The following is a 25,242-nucleotide window of genomic DNA, read 5'->3' as shown; positions in this document are numbered from 1 at the left end:
GGCAATCACCCCTGAGAAAGGAAGGGAGATGGTAGAAAAGGCTGGTGTGGTGATTCTCCCTGAATGGGATATAGCTGATGCCTTAGTGCTTGATCCAGTGAGGAAAGAAACAAAGCCTATGGAAGGAGTGACATTCAGCAAGGATAATGTTGCTCTTGTCATGCGGTCATTAAAGAAGGATGAAAACAAAAGAAGAAAGAATACATTAGATTCTAGCCTCTTAGGAAGCATGATATTTAAAAGAGTCCAAGACACAAGGGTAGTGGAAGCTGCTAACACAGTACTAGAGATAGAAAAGTTTAATGTGGCAGTAGCAAAGAAGAGGCACAAGAGAAGGCTAATCTCCAATTGAAATTAGAGACTATTTTAAAAGATTACAACGATGCTAAAGAAGGAATAGCCAACAGAGACAGTGTAATTGCTAGACTCCAAAGTCAATTGGCAAGTCAACATCATCTAGCTGAATCTTCTACACTCATGAAAGCCTCCTCTCCAGCAAGACCCCCTCCTACTAGCCCCATCATTGAATTCCCACCATCTCCAACACATTCTAGTTCCCAATTGGTTGAGATCACTCCCCATGAGTTGGAAAAATTGAAACAAGCTCAGACTTTGTATGCAAACAAATATGAGGAGAAGGTGAAAGCCACCATTTTGAAGTTTCCTAACTCAATCAAAACTTCCAATGTATACATAAATAAGAAGAGGATTCTTGAGATCTTGATCAAACTGAAAGAAGAAGAAGCCACTTTAGAACCAATCCTGAATAAGTGGATGCCTAGAGGTAAGGAGTTAGAGCTCATGTGTTCTTCCCATGCAGATGCAGAAAAAAATGACAATCTTAGGTCAACATGTCAGTTTATAAAAGAAATGAATATTCTTTCAGTAGGAGGAACATGTATAAAAAGAAAAGCCCAACTTTATAGAAAAGAATATTCAGATCAAAAATTTGAAATATTTCTAGGAGGTTTCATTGGTCCTCTTTAGCTAAAGGAAGAGAAGACTTGGTTAAAAGAGGTGGACCACAATTTGTCATATACTAGTCACTTGGAAGCGGTTAGAAGATATGAAACAGAAGGTTGCTAGTTTTACTTGGCCTAGTGATGATGTGTATCAAGAGTGGAGAGACAATTATATGGGATAGAAAGAAGATACTCAGGAGTAGTTACAAGAGGTTGTAACAAAACAACAAGTAGAGGAAGCCGTAGATGCTGAAAAGGACTTATAATTGCTTCTTGGAAAAGGCTATTGTTTGTAACAAACTTTCTTTTGAAAGGTCTGAAGCTTCTATGCATCCATGATATTATAAATATACCAGGACTTCTAAAAGGGGATTGCAAGAATTTGTAAGAAAACTCTGTAGAAATATATCTAGGATTTTCTAGTCTTATTGAGTATACTCTGAGTTTTGTAATATTTTCTCAAAATTAATATCAATATACACACTATCAACTTTGGAGCCTAAATTTTGTGTTGTCTTCTAGTCTACTTGCAAATATTTACTATTCTCAAAATGAGTAATCTAGGATTGTTCATTTGAGTATGGATTGTAAGGCAGTCTTAAATAGAGGCATTTCTTAGCTTTTCTTTCTAGGAGGGAAATTAAATACGCATGAAGCATTTCTATCAGTAGATTCCTTGTGGGAGATTTTGAATTTGATGAATGTAGTTTAGTTTGATAAGGGTAAATTCTTAAGTATGTCAGGCATATGTGGGGTTTTATAGAAGCCAAGGTGATGGGATGTGTGGAGATATTTGACTGTGGGAGTATTGATTAAACTTGGATGACTCTGTGTCTTGGATAAGAGACAGGTATCAATTGTGGTTATCTTTTACATATCTTGTAGGTCAACACTTAACATGAGTATAAGCTTTCTTTCTTTGTTTCAGTTAGTTTTGAGGTGAGAAGATTCATTGGTTTTTGAATTGGTTTACTATAGAAATGTCTTTTAAAAGTGTGAAGTCAGTTCACATATGGTATACCCGCCTAAACTTTGGATAAGTTCCATGTGTAGAAGGTTGTAAAACCTTGTCATATGTTGCTCTCAAGTTTCCTTCTCTTTGATCTCTCTTCTACAGACAGAGTTTATCATTTTATTATAAGTGTTTTAAGGGGAATCAGATTTTGAGAACAACACTATGGATAACAGAGAAGTACCTATAAGAGGTACAACGAAAGATGTGGAAGTAAAAATAGTAGCATTTCCTGAAGCAACATATAAGATGGATGTCATAGTAACAGATACAAAACCTCATTATAGCATGCCACTATCCAGACAGTGGGCTGCAGCAATAGGTGGAAATGTTCAGTTAGACCTGTCATATGCTACAATCCCAGTTAATGGAAGCTAGGTTAAATTGTATAGAGAACCACATGCCCCTAGGGTAATTGAGAAAATAAATCCTAGTATGTTAAACTGCATGATTGATGTAATTCTTGATATTTTTAGAATGCAACCAAGTTTACCTCAGTTAAAAAATACTGATTCTATTGTGATTGAATTAGAATCTCAATAGCAAGGTTTGTGGCACATGTACTTTGATGGAGCTTGTTCTAAAGAAGGATCTGGAGTGGGTGTTCTTTTTGTGTCCCCATCAGGTATAACTTTTAAATACTCCTTTTTGCTAGCCTTCCAATGTACAAATAACATTGTTGAATATGAAGCTTTGTTATTGGGGCTTGAAGTAGCTAAAAGGCATGCAATTTAGTTGTTAAGAGTGTTTGGGGATTCAGAGTTAGTTGTTTCTTAGGTAAGGTCTAAGTATGCATCCAAAAATTATCATCTGAAAAAGTATAAACATGCTATTCGGGATGTGATTGAACATTTTTGTGCTTTCTCTATTAATTGGATAGAAAGATCAAAGAACATCATGGCTGATTTCTTAGAAAATTTTGCATTAAAGAATGATGATGTAACACTAACCGGTGTATCCACAATTGAGATAAAAGCTAGGCCCGCTATTCCTAATAATATATATAATTGGCAAGTGTTTGCAGATGATGAAGAAATTCTTATATTCATACAATGCATTGATGACTATGATGGACAAAAAAATGATTTCAATGCATTGGTAGAAGTGGTGGAAGATAGAGAAACTAATGAAATACCTAAAGGATTAGTAGAACTCGAAGGTATGTTTAGTTACAGTGACAATCATTTGCATCAACAGTCAACCACCAAGTTAGATGAATTGGAGGAAGAAAACTTGGGGACAAAATCATCCCCTAAGTTGGTGTATATTGGAAAAAATTTGTCTCCTCATGTCAGAGTTAACCTTATTAATTTATTGAAGAAATATAAGCATGTTTTTGCTTGGTCTTATGAAGATCTGAAGGCATATAGACAAGACCTATTTCAACATGAAGTCCCTTTGCTTCCAAATGCTAGGCCTTTTAGACAGAAACAAAGACATATCAAGCCCCTACTAGAATCTAAAATGCAAAAAGAGTTAAACAAGCTGAGGGAAGGGGGGATCATTAAGCCTATAAGGCATTCATCATGGGTGTCTAATTTGGTCCTAGTTAGGAATAAGAATGGGGACATAAGGTTGTGTGTTGATTTTAGGAACCTAAATGTTGCTTCTTTGAAAGACAATTATTCTTCTCCTAATATGGAAGAAATGTTACAGAGAGTAACTGGTTGTGACCTATTATCTATGATGGATGGTTTCTTAGGATATAACCAGGTGTTAGTGAGAGAATCTGATCAATTTGAGACTACTTTTACTACCCCTTGGTGGACATATGTGTATGTAAGGATGTCATTTGGTTTAAAAAATGCTGGAGCTACTTTTCAGAGTGCAATGGATGTTACTTTCAATGAATTTATCAACATTATTATGGTTGTATACCAAGATGACTTAACATGTTTCTCCAAAAGGGTAGATGACCACTATGGGCATCTGCAAAAGGTTTTTAACAAGGCTATAGAGTTTAGTGTCCCTTTAAATCCAAAAAACTATCACTTTGCTATCACTGAAGGAAAGCTACTAGGGCATATTGTCTCCAAGGAAGGGGTTAGAATAGACCCTGAAAGGATTAAAGCTATAAATAGTGTACTTGAACCAAAGAGTGTTAAAGGTATCCAATCTTTCTTGGGTAAAATAAATTTTATTAGAAGGTTCATTGCTAACTTTGCTGAGCTAGTCAAACCTATTGTGAAATTGCTTAAGAAAGATGCAAAGTTTTATTGGGATCAAGAAGCTTTAAAATCTTTTTGTGAAATAAAAAGGGCTATTCAGGAGGCACCAGTGTTGAAGTCCCCCAATTACAGTAATCCCTTTTCTCTATTTTCTTTTGCTTCCTATCATATAGTGGCCACAGTTCTTCTACAAAAGGTTAATGAATACCCTATTGCTTTTTATAGTAAATCTCTACAAGCTGCAGAGCTAAAGTATGAAATCATGGAGAAGCAAGCATATGCTTTTGTTAAAGCTATAAAAGCATTTAGGCCATATCTTGTGAATGCATAAATAATTGCTTATGTCCCACATGTAGCTGTCAAGGACATTTTGTCTCAGTTAGAGGTCACTGGTAAAAGGTGTAGATGGATAACTAGGATTCAAGAGTTTGATTTAGAGAATAAAATTACTAATATGGTGAGAGGTTGGGTCTTGCTAAGCTAATGGCTGAATCAAACCTTCTTAGTGTTGAGGTGAATAATATTGAAATTAAGGACACCCTGGTCACAAGTATTGAGACACAACCCTGGTACTCAGAGATAGTACATTTCTTAAAGGATGCAGAATATTTAGAAGGAATGACTCACAACCAAAGAAGGACATTGAGACTAAAATCTCAAAAGTATGTCCTTATTCAGGGTGATCTATATTGGCATAATAGAGATGGGGCATTGTTAATGTGTTTAGACAAATCCCAAGCTAAGAATATGTTAACTCAAATGCATGATGAAATGTGTGGAGGTCACTACTTTGCCAAGACTATAGCTGGTAAAATAGTCAAGGCTAGATACTATTGGCCTACTTTGTTCAAAGATGCCCATGAACATGTTAGGAGATGTGACCCGTGCCAAAAAAAATCTTCCAAACTGAAATATGAGGGAGCTTTGCCCCTCAACCCAGTTACAATTGAAGCCCCTTTTGTCCAATGGGGCATTGATTTTATTGAGGAAATAATTGAGAGATCAGGAAGAGGTCATAGGTGGATCATAGTGGCCATTGATTACTTCACTAAGTGGATTGAAGATATACCTACTAGAAGAGCCACTAGTAAAGTTATTATTGATTTCCTGATGGATAATGTTGTAACCAAATTTGGTGTTCCTATGAAACTGGTAATGGACAATGCCATGAGCTTTAGATCAAAGGAGTTCACATAATTTTGCACCAATCATGGAATAATTATGTCTTATTTTTCACCATATCATCCTTAGGGTAATGGGCAAGATGAATCCAATAATAAGAGCCTTCTAAATATTATAAAGAAAATCCTTGAGGAGAACAAAAGGTCTTGGGACTAGAAATTGAAGTTGGCCCTATGGGTAGACAGGGTTACTATCAAGAAAGCAATTGGTGTGTCACCTTTTGAGTTGGTTTATGACATGCAATCTAGGGTTCTAGTCAATAATCTTCTTCTTGTATACAAGTTCCTCCAAGCTGAGGATATGGAGTTATCTGAACCTATGGGAGACAAAATGATTCAAATGGTGGAGGTAGAGGAAATCAGGATTTTGACCCATAAGAGAAATTTGAAAATTCAATTGCAATCCAAATATCTATTTGACAAAAGAACCTTGTTAAGAAAGTTTCAAATTGGTGACATGGTTCTTCAATGGAATGCAAAAGGAAAAGATAAAGGAAAACACAAAAAATTTGAGTCACTGTGGATAGGCCCCTCTGTGGTTTATGATGTTAATTGAAAGGATTCAGATTTTTTGTAGAAAATGAACGGTGAGGTATAGGAATTTCTAGTGCATGAACAATTCCTGAAGCATTACTTCTCTTAAGTCCATGCACAAAAGGTCTTAGTCTGTATATATTTAGGTTTGTTTTTGCTGGTTGTTTTTGGGCTTGTGTTTGGTCTATTCTCCACAGTTTTGTGTATTCTTGTGTATTCATAGCCACTATTATCACAATTTTGAAAATTGGGTATTCTTGTTGCATAATTGGCTAAATCTGAAAGGTTGTGTTTGAACATTTCATGTTGCCTCTTAGTTTTGTGCCGAAAGGGGTTTAGGGTTTTTGAATTTTGACCCTTTGTTCTGAAAGCCCTTGCATTCTATTTTTGTGTTACCTTTTTCCACTTAATCGGAAGGGTAGGTCTATCGTGAAAGTTTCCCCCCTTTGCGAATTGCGTTAGGCAGGTGTTTATCAAATTTTTATTATTTAGCACCCTTTTCCTAAGTTTTGAGTTCTTTGTTGGGCCCCATAAAAAACATGCAAGTTCTAGCAAATCTAATGGAGTGCGCAGTCTCATGAAGGAAATGTGCGCAAGCTTTATCCTTCACAAAATAGTGAAAGGATAGATGGGTCCCAGAAAGTAAGCAGGCCCTACAATTAAAGACTGGTCAACTTAAAATTGATGAAGCGGTCCGCATGAGTTCGCAAAGGAAAGATGTTCGAGGCTTACCTTTCGCAAAATAGTGAAGAGGTAGTGGACCCAGTGAAAAGGGTGACATGGCAGGTATAGAATGTGCATCACCTAGTTAATCTGATAGTTCATGTTGGTTCACAAAGAAAAGTTGTCAGAGGTTCAAGGTCAATGAAACAACGAAAGAGATGGTGGACCCAGGTGGCTAGGTTAAGGGATGAAGCTAAAGGTTGAGTATCTGGCTCAAGATCTAATGGCCTGTGTTGATTCACAACCAAAAGGGGTCCAAGGTTTACCTTTTACGAAGTAGAAAAAAGGTGGAGGCCCCAAGTAAGGTGGTCACAAAAGGGTTAACAAACAATCATCTTAGAAAAGATCTAATGGTTCGCATTAGTTCGCGAAGAAAATCTACCTTGGGTTTAAAGTCTGTAAAGTAGCGAAAGGTTGGTGGACCCACAAGATAACCAGGTTATGGTTTTAAAGACCAATCAACTTGCATTTGATCAAATGACCCATGTTGATTTGTAGCCTCAAATAAAACAAAGTTTACCATCCATGAAATAGCGAAATGACATGGCAGTCACATGGTTGATGACATGGCAGGACAGGTGGATCACTTGGCTGAGGTAAAAGATGGCCTGTCAGATACAAGTGGCTCTAAAGGATTGTTGAGGGTCCACTTTGATTTAACTGGGGATGATGTTGAAACCCATGGGAAAATAGAACACATGGCGGTCCTAAAATGGAGCTCGATGAAGTTCTTGAGCGAATCGATGATTGACATGTAAGATTCATTTACCGGTGATAGAACAAAGAAGGTAGTTTCCATGCTGAGGGCCCACTTTAAAGGTTTAAGTGTGTTAATGGTTGTACATCTCTAGATTGATCCAATGATGGGTGTTTTTTTGCAGCTCGAAGATGCGAGCTGGTTAGCCTTCACGAAGCAGCAAAAACCACTAGCGGTGATGGTTGTGCATGGTTAGTGTAATAGACTAGCCATCACCGTGTAAAGTAAAGGTCGAGTAGATGGTTTAAGATCTGACAGATGGCACTATTTTGTGTGGAAAAGATACATAAGGTTTATGCTCCACAAAATGATGAAAGGAAGGTAGGGCCTAGTCTTAAATAGCTTGACCCTTGTAAGGTAAAAGATGAATGGTTTTCTTAGGATCCAAAGGATAGCATTGCTTCACAATAAAAATTTGTGAGGATTTTAACCTTTGCGAAATAGACAAAGGTGAAACACTAAGAGAATGTTGTGATCCATTGGAGCCAATTTTTGAATTCGGCTGCGAAGTCAATTATGAGTTGATTGTTGAAGCATGTGGTTTAATGCCTCAATTCATTGCTCGGATGTCGTATTAAGCTTCACAATCAACTAGATATTAGCATCATTCCAAAGAGTCTTTTGCAAAGAAGTCAGTACATAGAGCAATTTTCTTCACTAATAACCAGTAAGTTTCTGCATATTTCTTGACTATTACTACTTTAATTGGAATCACTGCATGCTCTTTTTTCTCAGAGATTAGTTCATTTTTTAATTAGTATAACTGTGATTCTGGGATGGGTGCAAGAAGGGATTTCACTGGAAAAGTAAATTATCAAGATAGGAATATATGTGATGATTTCTTGGAACAACTGACCATGTCCATAAATGCCTCGGCCAAAATCAAAGAATTGGTACCCAAAGCCCCCTGTCTAAGAATTGGAGATGGATTGTATGACAAAGGCAATTGGTTGTGGGATCCACAGATAGGGATGTCATGTCTGGGATTTTTCAAGTTGGGTTTTGGTCAGAGACATTCCCCTGCCCCAATGAATAGTATATGGGAATTGGACATGGGAAAACTAATAGTCCCTGGGGTTTTCATGGATACAGATTTGTTAACCTAGATTGCACACAATTATGACCCTTTAGCTAAATGTGTTAGAACTATAAATGGGAAAGTCTTGATTAACATTAAGGATGAGGAATTTAGGAAGGCATTCAGGCTTAGTGAAGTGTCCAACTATTTAGAGCCTATCAATTTCAAAACACTTGCACAAGTTTACAATGTGCAAAGAGATCACCTTAGGAGTGGCCCACTCAAATAATTTTTTGTCAAAATAGGAGGGTTAACTATTGTAGGCCCTAGTACCATGGAACCTTTCTCCCTAAATTTGTTTACTCTAAGGGCTAAAGGAATGTACTGGTCACTTTGTCAAACTTTTGGGGAAGATGCTGAAACAACCATGCTTACCCATTATATGCTGATGATAGCTTATATTTTGAACCTTCTCTAACAGTAACATTTGATTATGCACCTTATCTCATAGATCTTTTGGATGGTATTCCCTTCCCATGCATATGGTTTTATTTAAAGGTGGTAATTATTTTGCTAGTGGCATGGATTTAGTTAAGGAGAAGGATGGTGAAGAAATGCCTGTACAATTGTGGAGCACCATTTTGTCATGGGACAGAGAGGATGCTAGCTATTTAAAGTTTGACAAATGATTTGCATCCAAGATCAGGGTTCTTTTATGCTCAGAAAACCCTAGGATCCCCAAGGCCCTTTTAGAATTCCTTAGGCCTAAGGAATTTGTTGAAGGTATCAAGATTGTGCACAATTGGGGTGACATGTACTTATACCCTATTTCTATAGTTTTTAGAGTCTATGGTTTCAGAGATACCCTGCACTTATTTCCCTATCAAGTCCCATTAAAGATAGGAATTGCAGAGGTCTTAAGGTAGATTGGAGGGGTGCAGGAGGCAAAGCTAACAAATAGGGGAAAAGGAACAATTTTCCCAACTGTCACCATGGCTCATCAATTTATGATCACCAAGGGTGGTTGGAAACATTTTGATGATTAATTTCAATTGTATAGGTTGTCTACTGTAGTCTCAAGGTTTGCTGACCCTAAGGATTTTTTCAATGGCATGTTCAGAAAAAGATCAGTGTGTAAAGGTAGGCCACACCATTTTATTTCCCTGAAGATCTAATTAGAAATGAGTTCAGTTTGGATGAGAAAGAATTGAGGAAAGAAAAGTTGGTCGAATACAAAAGGGCTCTTGATTTTTTTCATCAAATTGATAGCAGTTATGACCCTCTTTCCAACTTTCATCCTTGTGAGGAAAAAATTAAATTCTTGATTCTTTATTTTGAGGACCTAATGCAAAATTTCAAGGAAAAGAGGGAATCTATAATAAGAGATAATCTTGACAAGGGTAAGTTAGTTCTAGCTAAGCTTTCCTTTGCTAAGACCATCCCTTTGGGTGACTATGTAATGCATAAAAGGTCAAAATATAGTGTGTTGATGCCAGTAATAGGTGAGCCCTCTACTTCAAGAGGGAAGAGAGAAATCGAAGATGTCATTGACATCCAAGACTCCCATAAGAGGAAAAGGGTTGGGAAAGAAGCGCAAACAAGTGAGCCCCTTTACTCTCCATCTCAATCCCTTATTCATATAGGAGATGAATAGGCATTCCTCTATGCACAACCATCACTGTTAGCCTTCACGAAGCAGCAAAAACCACTAGTAGTGATGGGTTTTGGTTAGAGACATTCCCCTACCCCAATGAATAGTATATGGGAATTAGACGTGGGAAAACTCATAGTCCCTGGGGTTTTCATGGATATAGATTTGTTAACCCAGATTGCACACAATTATGACCCTTTGGCTAAATGTGTTAGAAATATAAATGGGAAAGTCTTGATTGAGATTAAGGATAAGGAATTTAGGAAGGCATTCAGGCTCAGTGAAGTGTCCAACTATTTAGAGCCTATCAATTTTGAAACACTTGCACAAGTTTACAATGTACAAAGAGATCACCTCAGGAGTGGCCCACTCAAATAATTTTTTATCAAAATAGGAGGGTTAACTATTGTAGGCCCCAATACCATGGAACCTTTCTCCCTAAATTTGTTTCCTCTAAGGGCTAAAGGAATGTACTAGTCACTTTGTCAGACTTTTGGGGAAGATACTGAAACAACCATGCCTACCCATTATATGTTGATGATAGCACAGATTTTGAACCCTTCTCTAACAGTAACATTTGATTATGCACCTTATCTCACTGATGCAATCCATGTAGGATTGATAAGGATAAAGAATGGAAAGGTAGATAGATATTTTTGATGGTATTCCCTTCCCATGCATATGTTTTTATTTAAAGGTGCTAATTATTTTGCTAGTGACATGGATTTAGTTATGGAGAAGGATGGTGAAGAAATGTCTGTACAATTGTGAAGCACCATTTTGTCATGGGATAGAGAGGATGCTAGCTATTTAAAGTTTGACAAATGATTTGCATCCAAGATCAGGGTTCTTTTATGCTCAGAAAACCCTAGGATCTCCAAGGCCCTTTTAGAATTCCTTAGGCCTAAGGAATTTGTTGAAGGTATCAAGAGTGTTCACAATTGGGGTGACATGTACTTATACCCTGTTTCTATAGTTTTCAGAGTCTATGGTTTTAGAGATACCCCATACTTATTGCCCTATCAAGTCCCATTGAAGATAGGAATTGCAGAGGTCTTAAGGAAGATTGGAGGGGTGCAAGAGGCAGAGCTAACAAATAGGGGAAAAGGAACAATTTTCCCAACTGTCACCATGGCTCATCAATTTATGATCACCAAGGGTGGTTGGAAACATTTTGATGATTAATTTCAACCATATAGGTTGTCTACTGTAGTCTCAAGGTTTTCTGACCCTGAGAATTTTTTCAATGGCATGTTCAGAAAAAGAGCAGTGTGTAAAGGTAGGCCACACCAATTTCATTTCCCTGAAGATCTAATTAGAAATGAGTTCATTTTGGATGAGCAAGAATTGAGGAAAGAAAAGTGGGTGGAATACAAAAGGCCTCTTGATTTTATTCATCAATTTGATAGTAGTTATGACCCTCTTGTAGAGCCCCTCCCCAATCAAGCTTTGGTTTACTTAGTTGACCATGGTTGACCTTATTTATAAATGCTATAATTCAATAGGATTGGCTATGTAGATGGATATATTGGTGAGAAAATTAATTGAACCAAGTTACAAAACCTTTTCACCTTGCGGTGTACATTTTGATGTGTTATAGATTTGAAATACTATATAATCCAATGCTTGGATAATCTTGATCTGATGTATGTCATCTATATCTGAATTTGCAGGACTTTATTATGATGTTAAGAATTATGATGCATGCATTATGAATGGTTGGAATTTAAGTGGATTATGATAATTGCTTTATATGGATTGCATTGTTTTATGGTAAACTAATTTGTATGATGTCAATTGTATGCAAAGTGATTGATTTGTATTCTTATTTATGTATTTAATATTATATGAGGCTATTTGGGAATTACTAATGTGTAATTGAGATGTACAAGAAAATTATCCCTATGACCATGGAAACATTATGGAGAATCAAGCCTAGGCCTATGTACGTTCGTAAAACCAAGGGTTGTCTATTAGGAGAGACATCACCTCATATGTATCGTATTTAATTCGTAAACATAAATGTTTGCATGTGTGTAAATTGTATTTATTAAATTGTTTAAATCATTCAAGAGACAAATACCATGTGTGTATTTGTGATGTGGAATTATTTTGGTAGTGTCACTTGACACATATGTTGTATGTTGTGTTGGCAATTGTCATGTCACCTTTTTGGAGGGATTTATTCTTTTACCAGTAATATATTTCCAAGTTATCCTTGAAGGTTCCAAGAGATCTAGGATAGTGAGCAATAAGGAGGTTCAACTTAGAGTTGACCCGTAGGTTAACTTTAGGTGGACTTTCTAAGGGTTAAACCAACTCCTAAAGTCAGTTTTGGAGCATTTTTAGAGGGCCCTATGGGGTACCTATGGGTGAAGGCCAAATTTGGTCATGTGTCCTTCCCCTAGGACTTGTTTTACCTCCCAAAAAGGTGGGTTTTCCTAGATGGCCTAATTTCATCTTTAGGAGTGCCATCCTTTGGCAGGTAACCTTCTTGGTATGTGTCATTCCTCTTCCCCATTTCATCCCTCTTCTTGAGGTGCCTTGGTTGGGGAGTGTGTAAGACCTAGGGAAGACCAACTAATGGGAGCCTCTTACTCTATCCAAGAGGTTGGAAAGAGTGAGAGAAGCCTTCTTAGGCTAGAGTTTGAGACTTAGTGAGTTAATCACCCACTCTCCATCTTTGGAGATGAGATCTTGCAAATTTGGAAACTAGTTTTAGAATAGAATTTTGGCTAAGTGTGGCAAAAAAAAAGAATGGTGGAATTGGACTACTCTTCTCCAAGCTATCCCCAGAAAAACCTTGGCAGAATCAAGGTTGGTGCATTTTCTTACTTGTATGTTGGAAATCTGTTTGTAGGATTGCTTGAATGTAAATGTTGTTTTCCTTTGCTTTTTCCATTGTGAAAATATTATGTGATCTTCCTCTTATTTCTTTTATGCATTTTCTTGTGTTTTGGGAGTATTCAAATCCTTCTTACCCTTGGGAGGGTAGGATGGTCTTTGGGGTGGAAGGAGTTTGATAGCCTTAGAGTGAGAGGCTCTCATTATAAGAGTGATCTCAAGGGTTTGTTTATGTGACCCTTGCTGCATAGTTTTGTTTATGCATTTTGGGGGTCATAAGGGGAGAAAATATGGCATGTATGCCTTGGGGATCATAAGGATTTTGGGTTAAGATGGACTTATGTTGTGTTCTTGGTTGCCATGAGTTGGCTATGATCTATTATCTTGTAGATCTCCTCAAGGTATTTGGTCCACTTCCACCCTTGTATACATCACATTATGTGATGAAGTTTCAGCCTTGGGATGGGAATGTGTATGTTGAGTTTTCTCCCATGCTTGTTTATGTTTTCTTGAGTGTAACTCATTTAGGACTTGATTCTCCAAGCTCGGGGGTGGCTACTAGTAAGCCTAGGCTGGGAGGTGAGCTCTCCATGGTCACAATCCTTAAGACTTGTAATGAAGGTTTGCTTGGGAGAGAAGAAAAGAAAAGAAGGCTATGAGTTGATCCTAATTTCATTTGTGTTTAGTTGCAAAATGTATATAATTGGGAAGCCCTCATTTAGTAGAAATGAGAGGCTAGGGATGAGATCTACCTATTGTAAAAGTTATCAAATGTATTAAATATACTTATTTGTCTTAGTTTTATTATGAAATAAAGATGTAAATTTATTTGAGCATATTCTTGCAAAGAAAGGAATAAAGGCATAGAGTTATTTCCTTATAGTTTTTGAGATAGTTTTCATTGATACTTTCTTGTTGCAATATAATAGGAAGGAAACTTATTTATGCCTTATTAAGTTTCCAAAAGAAATGGAAATAGTTAAAAGCCAGTAGTGTTGTTGTGCAGAAAGAAGGGTAAACCTAAATGTCAATAAAATAGTCTTATAAAGTAAGAAATGAAATATTGATTTACTTTTATAGTTTAAACTCAAGAAAGCATAAATAGATATTTTAAGGATTATTACTGAAATTTCATTTTATCTTGTTGTTTATTGATTTAATGATATTTAAGGAGAAGTTAGTTGTAGTTAAAATAAATTCATTTCTATCATATCTTCTAAATGCTGAGAATACTTGTATAACAGGAAATAAGTAAAACCTAGTTATAACTATTTAAATCAAAAGATAGCTAAATAGATATAGACAGTGAAATATGTACATTGAAATGAATCCGCCCAATGGTTTAAATCTGTATCTAAACTGTGGTATCTATTTCAAAAAAAAGAAAAGAATGAGCACATATTTACACTAAAGTATAAATATACAAAGCAAATGATAATGAGTTATCTAGAATATAAAGAAATGAGGTTACTGTTAATATATATGTGTGTGTGTGTGTGTGTGTGTGTGTGTGTGTGTGTGTGTGTGTGTGTGTGTGTTAATGTTAATAAGCTGAAAATTAGATTTAAAAGGAAGATACATTTCATCTTAGTATTCTGATTTTTAAATAAACTTAACCTTATTCCTTTTTTTGTTCTGTCCATATGTCCATATGGTATTTATATTTATCAATATATATATATATATACATGAATATAAAACATAATATAAATCTGACTGTGTAAATTTAATATAAAACTTTTCAAAGAAATGAAATAAATGAAAAAAAATAAATGAAAAAAAAAAATATAGCATTTTATTATTTTGGGGAAGGATCCCTCAGCTTCCTCCCTATGGGTGCGAACCCTCAGGCAGCTCGGGCTGCACTATGGGTCGTGATCCATAGGGGTGTCTTCGGCCACCACTGTGGGTCGTGACCCATAGGCGACCTCGGCCGCTCTATGGGCCGCATACCACAGTGGTGGCCTCGGGCGCCACTGTGGGCAGTGACCCACAAGCACGACTTTGGTCGTCCTGTGGGTAGCCCCATAGTGATTGCCACCTAGCCATCACCCTTCCTTGTTAACCCACTGTTGCTCCTCTCGGCCGCAAGGAAACACAACCCTCAACCACATTTCGCCACCGCCTCCGAGCCATCTACCACTTGCAATACTCATACATCATAAAATGAGTTGAGTGATATGAAACCCTAATGCAAATTTGGGTTAGGGTAAAATTAAAATAAGAAAGAAAAAAATAAGAGTGTAGAGGGAGTGCTAATAGAGTTATAAGTGAAGCACTAATTAGGTTAAATAAAAAAAAAGAGGGAAATATCTCTTCAAATTTTGAAATGGGGATTACCCATATAACTTAAGTTATTATTTAGTTTAGTTGGCTATTTAGGAATTTAATGGGAAAGGTAAAGGATTATTATTTAGCAATATTATCTCCATATTTGGGTAAATGATTTTAGTGAAAAGTTTAATTAGTATGGAGATTTAAGTTTAGTTTAAGAAGTATTTTTAAATATCTATCGTTGGATATTAATATATATAGTGAATTTAGGAATTGTTTTAATATACTCTTTTCATTTAATCTTATAAAAAGGGTTAATGATGGAAATGTTTTAAAGTTTAATGATTAAATTTAAATAAAGAGGTAAATTAAATGTTGGGTATTAAATATTTATGCTTGGGGGATTACAACTTGATTTAAGTAGTTAGATACATTTAGAAATCTTAATGATATTTATAATTAAATGGGGGAATTTAATATAGGTTATTACATGTTTATTTGAGAGAGGATTTTGTAGGTGGAATTATATATATCTCTAAAATAAGACAATGAACTTGATCTTGCGAATTTATTTATCCCAAGTAAAACTTTTTATTTAATAATTTAATTATTATAATAACGTTTGGCACTTCAAATGTATTTTCTCTAATAATTAATAATAATACATTGAAATCATGTTAATATTGAATTGATAGATTTAAGAATTAATTAAGTTATAAATGAAGGGGTTATAATATCAACATATTGGGAAATACTTGATATTCCTTTGCTTGGGTGAATAATTATTGAATCAAGAAAGTATATTAATGTCTATTTAGTAGAAGTTGATCTAATTAAATATTATAAAACACAATTGAAACAAAAGGGACATTTGAGTGAATTTATTATTGTCCTTATAAAATTAATTTGTTCGATTTGATAATAGGAGTTATCATAATTGTTACATAAGTAATATTCTAATCTTTCCATCTAGGAGTTTTATCGAAACCTAAGGCTTCTAGTTAAATCTTAATTCATCACTCACTTTAGAAACCCATTTTAATATCTATTAAGGTTTCATCAAAACAACTTGTTAAGTTGTCATAGCTAATTAAGCATAGGTTACATTTAATTAAGTGTTCAAAAAAAAAAAAATTGTTGATGTGTTTTTGCCCAAAAAGTTTCGGCACGACACCTCTTTCCAACTTTAATCCCTTTGAGGAAAAAATTAAATTCTTGATTCTTTATTTTGAGGACCTAATGCAAACTATGAAGGAAAAGAGGGAAGCTATAATAAGAGATAATCCTGACAAAGCTAAGTCTATTCTAGCTAAGCCTGCCTTTGCTAAGGCCATCCCTCTGGGTGACTATGTAATGCATAAAAGGTCAAAATATAGTGTGTTGATGCCAGTAATAGATGAGCCCTCTACTTCAAGAGGGAAGAGAGAAAGTGAAGATGGCATTGACATCCAAGACTCCCATAGGAGGAAAAGGGCGGGGAAAGAAGCGCAAACAAGTGAGCCCCTTTACTCTCCATCTCAATCCCCTATCCATATAGGAGATGAACAGGTGGTGGCTGAACAGTTGTTGCAATTAGGGAGTCTCAAAGAAATTGCCTACACATATGAAGAAACCAAAGAGGGGATGCTAGAAGAGCCACCTAGTGCTGAGATGAATTTAACTGCTGATAAGTTCAAAGGTAAGGAGCTTGACCGTGTTGTTAAGCAATCCAGTGAGGAGTTCCTTAAAGATAGTAATTTTGTCGCAACAAGGGTATTCATGCAATTTGTTTGGAAGAAGAACATTGAACAATTCAAGGCAAGGTGTGAGAAGATAACGAGCGAGCAACCCCACAAAGATTCAACTTTAGTGGAGGAAGAAGTGAAGCAAGAAATGATGGTAGAATTTAAGGCCATCACTCCTAAAAAGGGGAGGGAAATGGTGTCAAAAGCTTGTGTTCTAATCCTTCCTGAATGGGATATAGTTGATGCCTTAGTGTGTGAAGTAGTAAGAAAAGAGACAAAGCTCCTAGAAGCCATCACTCCTGAAAAGGGGAGGGAAATGGTGTCAAAAGCTCATGTTCTGATCCTTCCTGAATGGGATATAGTTGATGCCTTAGTGCTTGAAGTAGTAAGAAAAGAGACAAAGCTCCTAGAAGGTGTTACATTTAGTAAAGATAATGTTGCTCTGGTTATGTGGTCCCTTAGGAGGGATGAAAATAGAAGGAGTAAGGACACTTCAGAATCTAGTTACCTAGAAGGTATGATGGTGAAGATGGTCCAAGACACTGGAGTGGTAGAAGTTGCTAGCATAGTCCTTGAGACTACTAAATTCAGTGTGGTAGTGGTAGAAAAGGAGGCTAAGGAGAGAGCTTATCTCCAAGAAAAATTAGAAATAATTTTGAAGGCTTATAATGAAGCCAAAGGGGAGATAGCAAGCAGTGATAGAATTAGTGCTAGGGTACAGAGCCAATTGGCAGGGCAATATCAAAAAGGTGAGTCTTCTACTTTGAAGATTGCATCTTCTCTAGCAAGACCTCCACCCACCAGTCCTATTATTGAATTTCCTCCTTCTCCCATGGCCTCTGGTTTCCAAGCAACTGAGACAATACACGATGAGATGGAAAAGTTGAAAAAAGCTCAAGCCTTGTTTGCCAATAAATATGAAGAAAAGGTGAGGGCTACAATTTTGAAATTTGCTGATTTAGTTAGAGCCTCTAGTGTATACATTTATATGAACAGAATTTTGGATATTTTGATTGATTTAAAACAAGATGAGGCCACTTTGGAGCCAATTCTAAATAAGTGGATGCCTAGGGGAGAGGAGTTGGAACTTATGTGTTCATCTCATAAAGAGGCAGAGGCTAATGCCAATATGAGATCCACTTGTGAGCTAATAAAAGGAATGATTGGATTATTAGAAGAAAGGACAAGTGTGAAGAGAAAAGCCCAATTATATAGAAAAGAATATTCTTAACATAAGTATGAGTTGTTTCCCAGGGGTTTTGTTGGCCCAAGTCAACTGAAAGAGGAGAAGGCATGGCTACAAGAGTTGGACCATAATCTATCTCAGAGGATAAATGAGGTCATTAATACTAATGACACATCTTTATTTGTTAAGACAATTGAGGAGATTGAGAAAGTAAAGTCACATTATGGTTTTCTAGAGACAGAGGTTGGGCAGTTGAGAATCACTTGGAAAAGGCTAAAAGAGATGAAAAATAAGATTGTTAGCTTCTCTTGGCCAAGTGATGATGTGTTCTACTCAGTACAAGGAGAAGAAGGCCATAACAGTTAGAAGATGTTGCAGTAGAACAACAAACTGAAAAGGACTTGTAACTTCTTTTTGAAGAAAATTTTGTAGTTGTAACAAACTACTGTTACTACTTACTAAGTTGCCATTAGTCTTATGTTCAAATTTATTCTAGTCGATTAGTACTACCAAATCGTTTAGTCGGTAAGCACAAAGCAGTCGGTTATAAAAGAAACTAGTCTCAGAGCCTAGTGTACACCAAGCTATCTACCGAGTAACACTCTATGACTACCGAGCAGCAAGAATGATATATCGAGTGAACACACACTGAGTGAAATGTGTTACCAAATTCACTAAACCTGGACATATATGGGAAACGTGTTACAAAGATCGAGGAACAAGTAACCATTATCACATTGGAAATTGCACTTAAAGATTGTGTATGGTTTTGAGGTCATCTAACCAATGAAATATTTTGCATGGTTATTCATTTGATAAATCATGTTTGTAAAATTGAAGCATGAACTAGATCACCAATATAAGAGATCTATATATACAGCATGAGTTAAGAATTAAAATGAGAGGGTGTGCATGTGTGTGTGAAGTAAGACTTGTGTAAAAAGAAAAATCATGAGAAATCACAGAGTGTTATGACTGTTATAGTTGACAGAGAAACACAGAGGTCATCGAGAAAGATATCAGAGAATAGTCAAGGAACAGAGTAAATAGAAAGGTTTACCGAGTTAATCTATGGATTACTAAGGTATGTTGTAAGCAAGGTAATCTTAGTTTGAGTACATAGAATCTGCTATAACATTCCAGATGTAAAGTTGCAGATATTTTATAAAGATTTTAATTGTAATATTTTGAGTTGTAAGGAAAACCTCTAACAGCGTAAAAGACTCTAACTAAGTCTATAAATTGTAAAGCCTCTAACCAGGTGTAGCATTTAGAACAAGTGTTGTAAAATCATTTAGCAAAGTAGATCTAATAGATCTTGATACTCCTAATAGGGTAAGCTATCAGAAATAGCTAAACATGTAGCTCTAACCAAGCAACCTTTACTATTGCAGTAGTGAACTTGTGGGTGTCATCCCCACCATAGTTTTTTTCTCTAACCAAGAGTTTCTGCATAACCAAAATATATGTGTTATGGAAGTGAATCATGTATGATTGTTATTTATTTGTTTTAGCATTTTATTATGTTACAGCAATATTTAGTTTATGCTTAATAGTAAAGTTATTTTTGAAAAAAAGTTTTGAAGTACTGATTCACCCCTCCCATCTCAGTACATTAGCTTTCCATATTGGGCCTAACAATTGGTATTAGAGCTTGAATCTTGAAAAAGGGTTTAACTACCTAAAGAGAAAGATCTTATTAATGGAAGGCTATAAACAATCTTGGAGAATTGTATATCTACAAGAAGAGTTGGATCATGCTAATCAAGTGATTGCAGACATGCAAAGACAAATGCAAAAGTCTCTAAAAGTTAGAAGAAGATTGTTTGATGATTTGTAGGACTCTCAAGAGCTGGTAGAACAAATTGAGACATCATCTAAGAATAGTATGTCTGAAGAGACTGAAGAAATGATTGAAGTGTTGAAAGAAAAGAACAAAGCACTAACTGAACAGCTAAAAGAAAAGAAAAGAGAACATGAGCATTTTAGCACACAGATGACTAAAAATCTTGATGCATTGAGGGCAGTCAAGGATAAAGTAAGAGATCTAGAAAGAGAGAAACAACAACTTGAAGTTCTAGTATCTGATAAGAATGATGAAATCATAAGGTTGACTGAGATTCAACAAAATCTGTCAGATCAATTGGGTTATGCACATCATGAAGCAAATCTAAAAGAAACTTGAAGTATCAAGGTTGACCAATGAACTTGAAATAGAAAAGAAATCCAAAGAAACACTGAAGAAGAGTTATGAAGCATCAAAGATGTTGGATGAGCAACTAAATACAAGAAGACCCAACAAAGATGCAGGACTTGGTTACAAAGGAAAGTACTCTACTGAGAAGGGAATCCATACTACCGAGAAAGGAGAATCATCAAAGCAAGCTGGAAACAAGAAGATCATCAAAAGAAAGAAGCCCATTTGCAACTACTATGGAAATCAAGGTCATACTGCCAACATGTGCCAAATAAGAAAAGGTAAGCAACCGAATGTCACTAAGTCCAATGGTTATTGTTACAATTGCAATAAATATGGTCACACATCTAACCAATGTAGGAAAAAGTCTGTTAACAATTATAAGAAGGCAAAATTGAAAGGGTTTTGTAAAAACTGTAATAAATATGGACATAGTACCGAGAAGTGTTGGTTTAAGAAAAAGAACTATATGTGGTCTGCACACTGAGCAAATATTGGAAGCTACCGAACTCACAGAGATCTTAATTGACAATATGCTATACTACCATGGGATTACAATACAAGGATATGGTGTGAATGTTGTGGAAGATATGGACATATAAGTGCTAACTGCTTTATAAGGTTTGGAATGAACAATCAAAGATCATGGAGAAATCCTGGTATGGCATGTTTTCATTTTCACAAAGTTGGACACTTGGTTGGAGATTGCAAAGATCAAATTAGAGGAGACACTGAAGAAATAAAAGAAAAATTACAGATGATTTGGAAAAAGAAGGAAATTATGTCAAATGAAGAAAGCACCTTACCTACCGAGTTAGGTGCATCTATTCCAAATTAATTGGTAAAGGTATGAAGGGACTACATTCTCTCAAGGTTAAATCTTAACAGTTCCTTTTTTATTATGAACTTGATTCAAAATCTGCATACTTAAGATGTATTAGTAAGTTTGAAATTCTATCAAAGTCTTTTGGAGCACTATACAGGAAACCTGTCAAGTTGGTAACTATAGGAAACCTATCAATTTGGTAAATGAAGGAAGTATGGCTACTCAGTTAAAACACGAAAGGAAAGTAAATCAGTTTAGTGGAACTAAGTGCATTTAATGTGTTTGACCTAACCTGCACAGGCCCAATAAGGTATATTATGTACATAAAGCATTTACGTGGTCATTTTACACTTACCAAGTTTTCAAGAGAGCAGAGAAAAGTGATTCAGAGGTGATTCAAAGGCGATCAAACCTCCTCTGAAGTGAAATTCAAGGTATTTACATCAATCTCAATGCATTGTTAAGCTAGTTTACTGATCATATTAGTTGAGAATTTCTGTTTCATATTTGCTAAGAGGAAAAGTGTCTGCCATTTGAAAGTCTTCAAACCCTAAGGATCTTTTGTTAATTTTTATCTGAAATCTACAAATGGCACCTAAGATCCAAGAGGTCGTTGTTGTTAAGAATGTTGAAAATGCCTCACTGAAATAATCTCTAACTCCCAAAGTAGCATCAGAACCAGATGACAAAACTACTTTTTCACTTATTCTGGATTAAGTTTTACTAGTTGAGAATGTCATATTCTTCACCAAATGTCGAGTTGAAGAACTAGGTCATGTTGAAATTAAAGACACCTATGATGAATTGTGTACCAATGGGAAATTGGATAGCAAGTATGAGCACATTAAGATCAAGGGATTGACTGAAGCCCTAACCTATCCCTGTGTCTACAAACCCTAGTGGGTCAAGTTTGTTCTGAGCAGAGTTCACAATGATTTCATGTGGTTAGAGGAGCAACCATTCAAAATCACAAAGGAAGTCATTCATCTGATCACCGGTTACCCTTTTTTTGATCATGCCCGAGCTCAGAAGATGATATCACAAAAGGAATTGATCACTTTAACTAGAGTGGAATCCTATTGCAGAGGATTGAAACTGAACAATGTAACTGATGCAGAGCTAAAGTTTGCTATTAGAGTAATAGGTTATTGTTTCTTCCAATCAGTAAGGGAAAATAGTGTACCCTATGCAGTAGTCAACTTAGCATACAAAATTGTGAAAAAGGGAATGAAAATTGATCTTTGTGAAGTATTGCTAAAAAACCTGTTTGAGAATCTGAACACCATAAGGAAGCTGAAGAAGAACAACTTGGTCAATACATTGAAGTTTGGATCACTGTTAGTATGCATGTTTTTCTATTTTGAAAAATTCTTTCCAACTATCGGTAAAGTAGTTTGGGAGCTACACCGACCAATCACGCATCAAATCAATGACTTCATCAAATGTCTAGGTGATAACTTTAATGATATTATGGATGACTATTTCAGCAAGTTTCAAGAGAAGATGCATAATAGGTATAGAATTCTACCCCAGCTAGTGGAAAAATACAAAGATGACATATGTTTTGAAGTAGACACTGACTACTGCTATGTGAATGTTGTGGAACCAAGAACTCAATCTTTGCCACCTATGGGTTATGAGATTGACTTTGACATCACATAATAGTAGATAGATGCTTTTCTTATAGTACCAAGGCATGCTACCGAGCTGAGATATGGAACATATGAAGAAGTGAAAGAGAAAGTAAAGATGAGCATTGTAGTACCAAAAGCTACAAGAAAAGCAACAAAAATGATCAAGGCATTATCTAAGAAATTTGGAGAAGGTTCTTCCTCCACACCTATCAAGGGAACTCTAGTCATCACTAAGGAGGAATCAGAATCCCAAGAGGGTACTATTTCATTAAGCACCAAGTTGCCTAAAGGGAAAGTTCTGAAGAGGAAGAAATAGGACACATCAAAGGCATCATCGACTCCCTTAGTGAAGCACCCAAACACAAGATCATCTGCAGTGTCACCGAGTAAGAAACCAAAGACTATTGTTGTTCCTAAGGTAACAAAAAGCTATAAGAAATCTACTCAGAGACTCATTTTGACTAAAGAGTCTAGTGACATAGAGTTTGAAGATGCTAACAAATTTCAGATTGCTAAGAGTACAAAAGAAAATGTACATAGTGTTGAAAATTTTTGTGCCATTCTAAAGCAATATGGTGGATTTGGATCATTCAGATTTGTCAAGTATGAATCCAGATATGATGATGAAAAGACACAAATAGAAGAAGCTATCATCTACACACTTCTAAAATTTTGATTGGTCCCATTGGAAGTTTCTAACTCTCTTCCAAAAGAATTATATTCACATATTGATAACAGGTGGAAATATGCCATGGACTCGGAAAAATAGATTAGAGAAAGAAGTCTGGTACATCTCTTTCCAGACATGTCGGTAGTTGAAATAAATGAAAATCTAAAAACCTACCACACAAATTTCCTCATTAAACAAAGAGCCTTAAAATTGATGAATGGTCTATATATTGAAGTGGAGAATGAGACAAAAGAAAAGTGGCAGGAAATCTTTCGAATCAAGACTGTAGGTGAGCAAGGTGAAGTTGAAATAGTTGATGTCACCGATCAAGATCCTGATATCACTGAGCAAGACCCTGGTGACACTATACAAATTGATGAAGATATCATGGACACCGAGGCACCTGAATAGGAAATGATCGAAGGGAATTCATATGCAAAACTGGTATGCAATGAGTCAGTTTTGGAACAAGTTCAGCCCTATTCTTCGATCAATCAGTCTGCGGCAACCGAGGCCCCTCAAGATACTGAACAAGGTGCAGAGGTTCACAAGTCTATAGAAGGAGAAGCTACTCCTCAGGACACCGAGGAATAGACCTCTCAAGCTCCTTCTAACACTGAAAATTTTATAACTAAGACCCAGAGCATTGAACCACTGAACGACTCAGCAGAGGCTAAAGAAACTAACAAAAGTGTTGCCTCCACCGAGCAACCTATCAAGGATCCACAAGCCTCCCAAGCTATTATATTGGTTCATCCAGCAAAATATAAAGAAACAAAAATGAAAAAGCATAGTTTCAAGGTAGATTTATCGAAACCAATAGTGTTGCCAAATGTAGACATATCAAAATTAAAAGGGCAAGCACTCATTGAATTTGGTGAACTATACAAAGCAAAGGCCGAACAGGAAAAACAAATGGCCATACAAAAGAAAAATAAAGTACTTCAGAAGGTAAAGACATTATTAAGAAATATGCTACTTGCAGCTACAGTGTCAATCGATGCAGCCATCCATATTCAACTGGATGAACTCCTAAATCAGATAGAGACATTTGGAGTAGATGCATCTGAATATTTGAGCAAGTTAAAGGACAAAGAGCTCACTACAAAATGATTGAAGAGGTATAGAAAGATATTGCTATTGGCAAAGTTAAACTTGTCAAATTTATTGCTAAGCTATCCCCTCAACTCAAGCACATTCTTTATTTATTTCAGAAACTCTGTACATTCTCTTTATTCATTAAAGATGTCAAAAATAAAATAGAAGTGATTGAGAAAGAGATTACTGATCTCTCAAATAAGTTGACCACTGAGCCCAATTCTGTTCAGAATTTTTATACAAAGTTACAAAAGTTCATGGCTCAACAATTGGAACTCAGGAATGAAGAGCACAAAATAAGGATAGACATTATGACTCTTCAAACCTTATTCATTCCATACTTGTCTTCTATCCAAGAACAGATCAATCAAGCCACCTACCTATCTACTACATAAGAGGGAACCACATTAGATGGCTTAATTTCTCTCTTAGCTGATATTCAAGTGCAAAATTCTTTAATGGACAATGTAAAGGATGCCCTTTCTATCGCTCTCATTGATGCAAGGACAAAGTATAAATCCATTTTTGACCAATTGCCTCCACCAAATGGTAACTAAATTTTGATGTTTGTCAAAAAGGAGGAGAATAGTATCAAATTATATAGGGGGAGTATAGTATACCAAGAAGAGTATCTAATGCATAGTTGAATTTGTCATTGGGAGCAGTAAACCGAGTAGTGAACAGGGTAGTAATCACTGAGCAGTAATCAAAGAGAAAAGAACAAGAGTAGCACACAGAACATTGATCACCAAGCATGCAAAATTAGAGTTATGTACAGTATAC

The sequence above is a fragment of the Cryptomeria japonica genome, chromosome 10 (genome assembly GCF_030272615.1).
Source record: "Cryptomeria japonica chromosome 10, Sugi_1.0, whole genome shotgun sequence".
Lineage (NCBI taxonomy): Eukaryota > Viridiplantae > Streptophyta > Pinopsida > Cupressales > Cupressaceae > Cryptomeria > Cryptomeria japonica.
This window is presented reverse-complemented; position numbering follows the sequence as displayed.